The 12,537-nt window shown below is 38.3% G+C and overlaps 1 pseudogene; it reads right to left on the bottom strand.

Annotated features, from left to right (window-relative positions):
• Positions 1-5,993: 5,993 nt before the first annotated feature.
• Positions 5,994-11,575, bottom strand: LOC123644142 (annotated as a pseudogene).
• Between the last annotated feature and the right edge of the window lie 962 nt (positions 11,576-12,537).

Below are 12,537 nucleotides of genomic sequence, written 5' to 3'. Positions count from 1 at the left end.
CTAGCTCACAGCAACCTCAAACTCCTGGGCTCAAGCAATCCTCCTGCCTCAGCCTCCTGAGTAGCTGGGACTACAGGCATGTGTCACCATGCCCTGCTAATTTTTTCTATATATTTTTAGCTGTCCAGCTAATTTCTTTCTATTTTTAGTAGAGACGGGTTCTCGGTCTTGCACAGAGCTGGTCTCGATCTCTTGACCTTGAGTGATCCTCCCACCTCAGCCTCCTAGATGCTAGGCTTACAGACGTGAGCCACCATGCCTGCCTAGCTTACTCTTGCTATGAGGTCTTTGTACTCTGTCTTCCCTTGGCTTGGAAGTCTCGCCCGCCAGTTAGTTGCATGTTTGAGTTCACATCATCATTTGGATTTCAGCCAAATATTACCCCCTCAAGTAGTCCCTCCCTGAGCACCTTAAGTACCTCTACAGCCCTTGCTACTGTCACTTTGGAGTTCACCCACCAATGCCTCATTAGTAACTCTATAGCTTCATTTATTGCTACATTAAATGTTTTGTTTTATGTGTATGGAAAGGAAGGGAATATTATTTATCTCTTTTTGTCTGGCAACGTCCATGAGAACAGAAACCTTTAGTAGTCTTATTCACCCCGCTGTGTACCCAGAGCATAGAATGCTACTTATAATTCAATATGTATATATGATATTTTAATGAAAAGTTGGACTTAAACCCTGATCTTCAGACTCTATGCTTTTAAGATGTACCAAAGGAGTCACTTGCTAATTACTAAAAGCTTTCCAGTATCCTGTAACCTCTACTTGCTTTGGCTATTTTTACTTATACACTTTTATAAAATTCTCACCGTGAGATTCTACAATGACAAGGAAAAAAATAGGTGTAAGCCTCAGAAAATATCAATTAAAATGTTTATATTGCCACCTTCTCTATTTAGCATAAATTAGTTCATCAGATTATTGAGATGAAACAAATCTTGTGCCCTTAGAAAATGAGAACTATTAATAAATGGGAAAATTTTGGTGTTGAGAGATCTGGGAGATGGGATGGTAAGTGCAGGGAGCTATACAGGCACTCAACAAATAGTTTTCACCTGTAACATGCCCCTAGGGCTTGCATAAGCATCAATCACCAGCTTTAGGTTATTTACCTAAACTGATGGGTGAGACTGATTCTGTCAGTGAGGCCAGCTGTTAGCCCAGGGAAAAAAGGTCGATTTCCAAAGAACTGTGATTCTCTACCCTGTCTCCATGTTAGAATCTCCCGTGAGACTTGACAATGTACCAATGTTTGCACCTCAACTGCAGATTGTGGTGTATTCAGATGTGGCCTCGGAGGTGGGGAGGAGGGGACTGCAGCCAGGGCTCGGCATTTTAAAAATTTCTAGTGATTTTAATGTGCAACCAAGACTGAAAAACACCACTCTAGGAAAAAAGTAGCCCACCCAAAATGAAGTGACAAAGTAAGAGAAGTAGTAATTTAACTGACTGTTTACACAAAGCATTGCTCTGAAAAGTGCTCTGAGGATTACATACAACTCTTTTTAAATTACCTCGATAAAATCAGAATGGCATATAGAATGTATGGGGCATATCACTGGAAAGCATATGAGTATCACTATCAGGAAACAGGTTTACGTACTCTAATAGGATGAGAGAGATTCTGAGCTGCTTCTCTGCAGGAGAGTAATGCTTTTCTCGCCCGGTATCCTTTCCTCAGGGCCCTGAGTTATGGCAAAAGAAAATAAAATGGAGCCCTGGAGGAGCCCCATAGGAAATCCATGCGAGAAAAATATCATACTTGGTAAGTGCATGCTGAGTGGGTAGGAGTAGCAGAATCATCCCTGCATCTGATTTTTGCTATACTTCCGACATTTCTGTTCTCAGGCAATGATTATTTGGTACAACAACAAAATATTGTTAAATAACTACTATAATAAAATAAATATAATGTGTCGAGGCCCAATTATGTAATGCAGCACTAAAGGAGGTGTTTCACATACATAACACATTTTATCTTCAAAAAATCCTTCCAAGTTGGTATTTTCATCTCTATCAAACGAAGAAAATAGGCTGAGAAAGGTAATAGAATGCATTGAAGATCACACAACTAATAAGTAATGGAGTGGGTATCCAAAGCCAAATTTTTCCGACCACAAATTTGTGCTCATTGACAACAGTACTGGATAGTACTACTACCACGAGTCCAGTGCTAGGTCAGGCGCAGGGGAAGAACACTCACAGAGGGAAAATTATCAGTAACCAAAGACTCCCAAGTAATATTTATGAAGCAAGAATTTTTTCTGAAATCTACCACTTCTCTCTCCCATCAACCAGATTACCAGATTGTCTCACGATATATCTTTCTTGGGAATTATAACATAAGAATGAACAACCTTCCTTAGAAATAAAAAGAGTATACACATCTCTCCAACCCAAATGCAGAGATCAAGACAAACGTGGATCATAACATGGAGGGAAAGTTCACAGCTAGAGCCAGAGAAGGTGAACTACTCAGCCAGCAGTATCTCCATCAAATGTAATCCAGACCACGACAGGGCAGAACTTTGGCTGAAATGTCGGGGAATTTTTATAGCCAGGCTTTGGGATTCTAAACTCCAGGTTGAGGAAAACTGAAACTACAACTTCTAATGTGATGATAATGAGACTCTTAAAAATGACAACGTGGAGATTATATAGAGCTAGGTCACCACTTTCATTCCTGCACCTTTCCTGGAGCCTTCTGAAGAGAGAGTCCAACGCTTCATTTGATCTCATTCCTAAACCTCTGAGCAAAAGGTACCAATAGTCTGTAAATAAATAATGAGAGAGGCTGTGTGAGAGCCGGTGGCAAAGGTTTTAGGAAAACCCACATGCGCAATGCCATTCTTCTAACTAAATTTTGTGCCTTTTATGTGTTCAGTCAAGAATGAAAACAATATTGTAAATGTTGTGCTTTCCAGGCTTGACAGATGCTCATCTTGGGATGGAGTCACATACACAGATAGAAAACAGGCTGTAACAAGTTCTTTGCTGAGGATAAGTGGGTGTTTTTGGAATCCGTGATGAAAACCCACTGTAGCATGTATATCTTTTTCCTTATTACCCAGATTTATTCTGTAAAACTTTCCTTCCACCATTTTTACTCTCCAACTGACAATTTTCAGTGTTCCTATGTTATTACTGCTTACTTGGTATAAAGCAGAAAGGATGTTTTACAGCAGCTACACGAAGTACCGTTGAGAATTAAATTGCTTTCCTTTCTTCCTCATCATTGTGAATTTGGTACAGATGAAAGATGGAAGATTGGCAGCCTGGGAGTCGAAAGTCCTCTGTTATCTATGAGATGCGCACGATATGGGCAGAGGCAGCCCAAGCTTCCCTCTTCACATCAGCCATATGCCGGCTTTCAAATCTTGGAGAAAGAGCTCTGTGGGAGAGTATGTCATTTGTAAAAGATAGGATTTCAAGATAGGATTTTTTAAAGAAAAAAAAAAAAAGAAAGAGTAGGGATTTACAAAACAGTCAGAGGAGGGGAAAGATTTGCAAAGATGCTTTTTGGGGCCAGTTTTGCTTGAGAATGATGTGAGCTGCTTTTCACCTTCGTCTGCGTATCTGTTTGTCACCTTGGAATTCTCTGCCCATTTTTGTTGTGTCTGAGCAGGCTCAGTTCCTGTAACAAATTCCCTTATTAGCCACAGCCAAGTCCTGAGGCTCCCTATAAAGAGACACAGTCTGAAACCGCAGACCATCGTGGAATGTGTCCACACGCTGTTACTTTCCCGTCTCTGTTTCCGATCTGCCTGTTCTTGCCTAGGTGATTTAGCTTTCTCATTGCCTTGCACCTGGTCTCTGCCTTGCAGCTTAGCTTGATTCCAGCTTTGTTCCTGGACAAATCTTTTAGCTCCCTTCTTGCAGCTTGGCAGCCAAGTCCCCCACTACCCTATACCCAGCCCAGCCTCTTGAAAACCTGGCCTGGGCTCAGGGAGTTCTGACAGGATACATCACAGGCAAAATTTGTCACGGGTTTCTTTCCACCTTGCCTGAACCCTCCTCTTTCCTGTTGTTTCTCATTGATTTCAAAGAGCCTCTAAACTGCCCAGGGCTTCACCATGAGGGAGCTCACCAAATGCTCAAGTCCAACCTTTTGGTCTTCCTTTTCCTCAGCCATCCTCCCGCTGTGCTGCAAGCTGCAGCATTTACCTTCCTTTCTTCCCACTGTGCGAGTCTGACGGCAGACTCATCTAGCTTGCTTTGTTAAGCACAGGCTTTCATAATGCAGTAGTTAATGAACAGTTTCCATTATGATGATGAGTTTGCAGACCCTACAATTACATTTTGTCTAAATTAAATTTTTTATCTCACCAGTGCAAACCTGCTGCTCCTCCTGTGATCCCTATTTCTGTTTATGGTTCCACTATTTTTCCAGGCTCCCAGCCCTAAATAGCATGGACTCCTCTTTGATTCCTCCCTTGCTGCCATATTAAAACTCCTTTCAAATCCTGTTGATTCTCATCCATCCCCGGTCTTTTATCCCACTACCACTACCCTATTCGTTTGAATGAAATATGAAAGAGTCTCCTAATTTGCCTGCCTCCTTCTAGTCTTTTCTCCTTCAAATCCATTGTATACCTCACTACCAGCTTAAGCTTTCACAAGGCGTTGAATTTCTGCTTTTACTGTGTGATTCCAGGAAAGGTAGTTAATTTCTGCAATTCAGTTTCAGTTTCTTATCTGTAAAATTATCATAATAAAATCTCAAAATAGTATATTATTATAATTACTTATTTTTTAGTGCCACATTATGACAAAGATTCTTTGCTTGACCAAATTTTAGTCATGTTCCTGAACCTTCTCCTAGGCCCATCTGTGCACATCTTTGTAAGTTCCAGTTTTCACAAACTCCCCCCTTCATATCGGGTCACCCTCTATATCTGATTGGGTTCCTCATCCTCCACCATCGCCCAGGTGACATTTGTCTGATCACTCTGGCCTGTCTTCAGCAAGACTCTTGTTAGGTCAGTTTAGCCAGAATCCCCCTTGCCCTTATAAAGGGAAATAAAAATCTCAGGACTCCCCTCCACCAAATCCTTACACAATATGCAAAAAAGAAGGAGGCTGAGTCATGAAACACCGCCTTCCAAATGAAAAGCTGTTAACTAAAATTAAGCATCTGCCAGAAAAATAAAGGTCTCAGACACCTGCAAAGGACTGCCCCTACAGATCATTCATAAGGAAATTCTTTCCTGGCTTCCCATAAACAAGGACATGCAAATTGTAACCTTGACTCTGCAGGCTAAGTCTAGCTCCTAAAACTGAAGTCTGTTGGATCCCACACCAATAATGCTGATTACAGGTTTGTCTTCCTAAGTGCAGAACAGAAACAAGACAGGATCAAGCATTCTTCTACCTACCCAGAGACATCTGCATAATTGATGCTTCCTTCACTCTCTTTTTCTCTTCTAACACTTGCTTATCTTATATAAGGTATAGATTTCCTGAGTCTGACAAGAATGTAACCATTTTGTCTCTTTTGTCTCACTACCCATCCCCTTCCTCTTTGTTTCTTTCTGTACGCCCTATCCCCTTTAAAGTATGAATTCCCAAATCTCATTTTGGAAAAACAGCTATGGATTTGTCTGTGGTTTCTGTTTTTCCCAGGCGTGTCCTCAAACTTTGGCTTAATAAATCTCCATTGATTGGGACCTTTGCCTCAGTCACTTATTTTGGGTTGTCACCCCTGATGTTTCTTCTTAGTAATTTTCCATCCACTGACCTCCACTCTACTCCTTGGCTATAAATTCTCACTTGCCCATGTTGTATTTGGAGTTGAGCCCAATCTTACTTAATGATGTCTTTGATTTTCATTACTATAGTCCAAAATAGCAAAGTTTTCTTTTTTCTTTTTCTTTTTTCCAATAGAGGACATTTATTGCATCTTTAAAATATAACAAATAGGTCTTAGGAACCGTCCAGCATCTTGTTGTTTCTGTAGCTGGACAATTCTTAGATTGTTTCATCAACCTACTGAATTATTCCTTTTTCAGAGACATAGATTCCATCCAAATTTTTCTTTGTTTTTAACTGCTGTGGCTTGCTGAACCAAAGCTGCTAAATTTGACACAGGTTCAATGTCATTTCCTTCAAGGATTAGCTTATGTATTGGGCTTAAGATACTGAACAAGCAAAACCTGACCTCATCCAAACTCTGCAGATATATTTTTCACCCAAGTGATTTTGGATTTCCACCAGACCCATTCTCCTGATGCTGATGAGGAAGAGCAGACACAGACCTCATCTGGTAGCAGAAGCCCAGTGTAACACTGCGGACCATGTTCTGTACATAACTGTGGATTGTGGCAATGGTAGCTAGTTCCTTTCTATTTCTCCACCATTTGTGAAACCAGAGCTTTTTCCTTTTCTTTCCGAGAAGACAGAGTTCTACATTGATGCGATGGAAGTTGCTCAGCAGGGCTCCTCTGGAGGCCTTCACGATGACTGTGTGTCCCTTCTGGTTGCTGAGAATGACCTTCACTCTCTCAGTAGCTGTGAAAAAACTAGCAAGTTGTTTTTCTTGATGGTTAATGATTTAAGTATCTAGTTCATGAAGATACTTACCCTAAGACATTTAACTTTACGTTTTCAACCCCTGAGATCATGGAGACATCTCTATATTATCTCCTACAAGCTTTATCATTTATAATTTTATATTTATATCCATAATACTCATAGAATTGATTTTCCATGTACAGTATGAAGTGAGGGTCAAGTTTCATTTTCATAATATCTATTAAGTGATCACCATTTATTGAAAAGACACTGCTCCGCAATGCAACCATTATCATAAGTCAAGTACCCATATTTGCATGGGATTGTTTCTTGCTCCCTATGTTTTTTCCATTATTTCATCAGGAAAATTTTCAAACATACCAAAAATTGAAAGAATTGATCATTAAATACCTGTTGGTGCTCAGACGATGATATACCAAAATGAAGACCTCAGAAGCAGCTTCAGAAGCAAATGCTTCTGTCTGACATTCCCCTGACCTCCTGTCTCTGGCCTTTCATTCTCCACTGAGACTAGCCATAGAAACTGGAATCCCTCTTCCCCAAGGCAGGTCCCTAGATTCCAGAGCCCCTTTTCCACAAAGCAAGTCATAAAACCTAAAAATATCACTCCAACTTCACCCCCCCCCGCCTTTCTGTGTAAAAACTGGACATAAAGAAATTATCTTGTTTAATTGTAGGTTGGTCAGAAGACCCCCCTTCCAGAGAGGGCCCTCCCCAAGCCCAGGAGGAAGAAATTCTACACAGAGAAGCAAAGAACAATCTAAACAGACGGGCCTTGCTGGATTTTCCCACCTAGTCCGTTACCATTAGATCATAAACTTTTGGTCCAATCATTATTTCTGCATACCTGTCCATACTTTGTTGAGCCTACACATAAAAACGGACAGTTTTCCCTATATCTTTAGGTCTTCATTTTGAAGGCTCCTGTGTCAGGTAAATCTATAATCAAATAAATTTGTATGTTTTTTCCCCTATTCATCTGCCTTTTGTTAGTTGATTTTCAGTGATTCTTTAGAGGGCAAAGGGGAAGATTTCCCTTGGTCCCTGCACATTCACATACCTACATCCTACATTCTGCAATTAACGTTTTGCTATGGCTGCTTCATCACGTATTTATCCATCCATGTACCTGTCTAGTCATCTACAAATCAATCTTTTTGAAGCATTACAAAGTAAGCAACAGATAGTACACTTCATCCCTAAATACTACAACATTCGGATCATTAATTAGAATTCAATAAATATTTATGAGTTCTTTGTTTTGTTTTATTTTTGACATAAATTTACATAGAGTGAGATGTACCGATCTTAAGTGTACTGTTTAGTAAGTTTTGATATATGCAAACATAGGTTAATTTGACTTATTCTCTAAATTCATAAGAATAAAATCATACATGTTTGAGTAAAGCTTCTTTCATTAAAATGATATTTTTAAGAGTCATCCATATTGTTATATGTACCTGTGCTTTGTTCCTTTTATCACTGAGTAGTATTAAGCTATTAATATATTAATAGGTAGCAGTTTGTTTCTCTGTTTTCCTATTTGTGAGCGCCTGTGCTATGTCCAGTTTTCAGCTACTATGATATAAAATTGCTGATGACATTCTCATAAAAGTTTTTTAGTAGACATATGCTCCCCTCTCCCTTGGGTTGATACCTGTGAATGAAACTGTTACCTCATAGAACAAGGTACATGTTTAGATTTTTAAAAACCTGCAAGAGGCCAGGCGTGGTGGCTCACTCCTGTAATCTTAGCACTCTGGGAGGCCGAGGCGGGTGGATTGTTTGAGCTCAGGAGTTCGAGACCAGCCTGAGCAAGAGCGAGACCCCGTCTCTACTAAAAAATAGGAAGAAATTATATGGACAGCTAAAAATATATATAGAAAAATTAGCCAGGCACGGTGATGCATGCCTGTAGTCCCAGCTCCTTGGGAGGCTGAGGCAGTAGGATCGCTTGAGCCCAGGAGTTTGAGGTTGCTGTGAGCTAGGCTGACGCCACAGCACTCACTCTAGCCTGGGAAAGAGAGTGAGACTCTGTCTCAAAAAAAAAAAAAAGAAAAGAAAAGAAAAGAAAAAACTGCAAGAACTTTTCCAAAGTGTTTTACACTCCCTGAATATTGAAGGAGAGTCTGGTTACTCTGAGTCTTTGTCAGCATTTGCTACTGCTGCTGGGAATTTGTTTGTTTGCTTTTGAAATTCTGGTGTGAATGTTATTATTTTCCTAATGACTAATAATGTTGAGGTCATTTCATGATCTTATTGGACACTTATATATTTTCTTTTGCGAAGTGATTATTCAATTCTTTTACCCATTTAAAAAATTTGGCTTTGTCTTTATATGGCTGAATTAATTGTAAGATTTTTCTTTTATCTATATTATGGATTCTAATCCTACCTCAGGTAAATGTTTTGAAAATATTTTCTCCCATTTATGTATGCTTATTCATTTTCTCAATAGTATCTTTTGATAAACAAAATTTTAAAAATTGTGGAATCCAATTTAGCTTTTTTTCTTCTTCTATGGTTATTTTTTTTGGTGTGTGTCTTATCTAAAAAACCTTTTCATCCCTCCAAGTTGTGATGATGTTGTCTTCTGTTTTGTTTTTTAGAAGATTTAATACTTAGGTCTATGATCCATCCAAAATTAGTTTTTATGTATGATAAAGTTGCAGTTAATTTATTTTTTATTAAAAGCTCTAGTTGTTTTAATATGATTTATTTAATAGATTTTTCTTCCCCCGTTGGATTACTTTAGAAACTTTATTGAAAATTAGTTGAATATATAATTGATGAATTATTTCTGAGTTCTCTCTTCTGTTTTATTGATCTATTTGTCTATCTTTATGCCAGTATCATTCTACCATGATTACTGCAGCATTACAGTAAATCTTAAAGTCCTATAACTTATATTTTTAGTCAAGATTGCTTTGAATACTCTAATCTTTTGCATTTCTACACAAACTTTTGAATCAATTTGATTATTTCTAAGAAAAAAAAAGAAATCTGCTAGGATTATAACAATTGCACTGAATTTATAGCTCAATCTAAAGATAATTTACATCTGAACAATATTAAGTCCTCCAATCCATAAACATGATTTATTATGCCATATATCTTCTTTAATTTTTTTTCATAAATCTTTTGATGTTTTCAGTGCATGTATCTTGATTTTTGTGAAATGTATTCCTAAGTATGTTATATTTAATGTGTCATTTTTCTGTAGCCAGTTTCACTGTGATGTGACTGGCGTAATAGTCTTCATGTTTATGCATTAAATTTCTTGAATATGTAAATTTATGTAATTCACCAAAGTTGGAAATTTTTCATCCATTACTTCCTCAGAGATTTTTCTTGCCCCATTCTTTCTTGTTTTCAGCAGTTCTCTTCCTTTTTTTTTTTTTTTTTTTTTTTTTTTTGAGATAGAGTCTTGCTGTGTTGCCAGGGCTAGAGTGCAGTGGTGTCATCATAGCTCACAGCAACCTCAAATCCTGGGCTCAGGTGGTCCTTCTGCCTCAGCCTCCTGAGTAGCTGGGACTACATGTGTGCTCCACCATGCCTGGCTAATTTTTCTATTTTTTGTAGAAACCACATCTGGCTCTTGCTCAGGCTGGTCTGGAACTCCTGGCCTTAAGCAATCCTCCCACTTTGGCCTTCCAAAGTGCCAGGATAATAGGTGTGAGCCACTGCACCATGCCTTTTCAGCAATTTTCTATGTCATACCTTGGTATTGGTATTGGTTTCTTTTGATTTTTTTCCTGTTTGGTCTTCATAAGATTATTGATTTGTGTCTTGAGTTTTTTTAATACATTTTGGAAAGTTCTCAGCCATTATTTCTTAAATTATGCTTTCTAGCCTCTTTCTTCTGTTTTGCCTTCTAAATCAATACATACGTATGTTAAATCTTCTTATCATAACCTTTATATCCTATTCTCTGTTGCATAATTTGCATATTTTTTCTCTTTATGCTTTATTCTGGAACTTTCCTTTTGATCTATAGTTCAATTTACTAATTCCTACTTTAGCTATATCTAAGAAACCATTATACCTTATTATGAAATTCTTATTCATTTATTTATGTGTTTCAAGATTTCTATTTGGTTCATTGCTATCTCCATAGCTTCTAAGTCCATCAAACTGATGTTTAGCCTCTCACCTCATCCCCCACCCTGCTCGTCAAAATACATACCCCTGGGGAAATGATGGGTCTCATTTTCTTGGGACTGTATCTTTTCCTATGTTTTTACATAATATTTTCTTCATTATCTTATTAGATTTTTATGCTTTCCATCATACATTTTTACAGACATTTTTTAAAGAGCAGTTTTAGGTTTATAGAAAAGTTGAGAGGAAAGTACAGGGAATTCCCATATCTATGCCCCATACACACACAACTGCACACAGTTTCCCACATTAGAGTTTTCTTTTTGTATTGTGCATTCTATGGATCTCAATAAATGTAAAGTGGCATGTGTCCACCATGGTAGTATCATACAGGATAGTTTCACTGCTCTAAAATTTCACTATGCCCTATCTATTCATTCATCTCTTCTTCTCCCTTAGTACCTCAGAACCATAATCTTTTTACTGTCTTTGTAGTTTTATCTTGTCCAGAATGTCTCAGTGTTTCCTTTCCCCCAGGTGGAAGGCTAGACAGAGCTGGTCTTGGGTGTTTATCTTCTCCCAAGTTTGCTTATCTCTGGGAAATGCCAAGGTGCCAAAAACTGTGGCACAATCATTTTCCTTGAGAGAAGTCTTTGTTAAGGAGAACAGAATGCTCTGATATATTTCAAAATGGTTATTTTTCCCCTCCTTCTGCCAGAAGCACAAAGGGGTGTTTCTTTGATCTTCACCCTGAGAACCTAGAGGAGCTCATGGAAGTAAAATTCAGTAAAGTATTTAATTCTCAAGCTTATCCACACTGAACTTCCAGCAATTCATTAATTACTGTTTATACTTTCCCTGGCATTGGCTCCAGCATCAGGCATCTGCTCATGGGCCTCTGCTCTGATAAGCTGTGATTCTATTTTCCTGTCCATCCAACATTTAGGCAGCAGTTTGCCCTATGACTTAAATTCTCTGATAAAGCTAAGAAAAATTATTGATTGTAAGATTTTTTTTTTTTTGTCTTTCTGGGAGGACAACAGTGACAACTTCCAAGCTCCTTGCATGCTGGATCAGAAACAGGAAGTCAATAGAATAATCCATATTTAAATTTTTTTTCCAATTTGTTCCATCTGGATTGGATAGTTGGCCTAAATTATATAGTATGATAGTACTTAAAGCAGAAGTTCCCTTTGTTATCTACTTTAATCTTCATATCATCTCTATGAATAGTTAATTAATGCATTATTCCTCAGGAGTTCTTATTAATACCATGTTTCTATGTCTTGGCTGTGGAATTTCATTTCTCCCTTACTATCTGAAATGCCTCTCAGCTAGCTAACCTAAATTTATTTTTCTTTTTTTGAGACAGAGTCTTGCACTGTCACCCAGGCTAGAGAGCCATGGCATTAGCCTAGGTCATGGCAACCTCAAACTCCTGGGCTCAAGCTAGTTGCCCGGCTAAGTTTTTCTATTTTTAGTAGAAACGGGTCAGGCTCTTGCTCAGGCTGGTCTCGAACTCCTGATCTCAGCCTCCTAGAATGCTAGGATTATAGGCATGAGCCATGGCTCCTGGCCTCTAAATTTCTTTTTGTTTTGATGTTTCTAAATTCTACTCCTCCTTTATAACCTAGTTGAAGTATCTCTTCCACAGAGTACTAAAAGCATTACTTCTCTTCTTAAACTCTCTCAGCACTTTATTTGCCGTCTTCTTAATGTTTATATCACTCTTTCGTGCATCAGTTATGTGCTGATAGATCACTGCACAAAAGGCGTATCTTCACCATGATTAATTTTTTATTTACCTATAAGAATCTAATTCAGTGCCCATAACTAAAAATAATATGTTTACTCAGGTTTAACACTATATCTCAGATCTTAAAAGAATGAAACTTAA

The sequence above is a fragment of the Lemur catta genome, chromosome 8 (genome assembly GCF_020740605.2).
Source record: "Lemur catta isolate mLemCat1 chromosome 8, mLemCat1.pri, whole genome shotgun sequence".
In the NCBI taxonomy this organism is placed as follows: domain Eukaryota; kingdom Metazoa; phylum Chordata; class Mammalia; order Primates; family Lemuridae; genus Lemur; species Lemur catta.
This window is presented reverse-complemented; position numbering and strand designations above follow the sequence as displayed.